Source organism: Penaeus monodon, chromosome 21 (genome assembly GCF_015228065.2).
Source record: "Penaeus monodon isolate SGIC_2016 chromosome 21, NSTDA_Pmon_1, whole genome shotgun sequence".
Lineage (NCBI taxonomy): Eukaryota > Metazoa > Arthropoda > Malacostraca > Decapoda > Penaeidae > Penaeus > Penaeus monodon.
In genome coordinates this window covers 10,287,155-10,287,368 of record NC_051406.1, presented here as the reverse complement: position 1 = coordinate 10,287,368, position 214 = coordinate 10,287,155, and positions in this window count along the sequence as shown.

The window sequence follows — 214 nt, the reverse complement described above, 5'->3', positions numbered from 1 at the left end:
CAGACAGCGCAAACGAGAGCGAGCATCGGCTGCGCTCGCCCCGCCGTCACCGCCGCGCCGCTCACCTGTCGGGCCGGACGCCGCTCCCGTCCGGCGAATAGGCTGTCATCTCCTTCTGCAGGTGCTTGAGGCCATTCTCTTTGTCTGAATAGTTCTTGCTGTAGATTTTCTCCACCTGCGGTAAATGAAGACGCAGAGGTGAAAAAAATAGAAT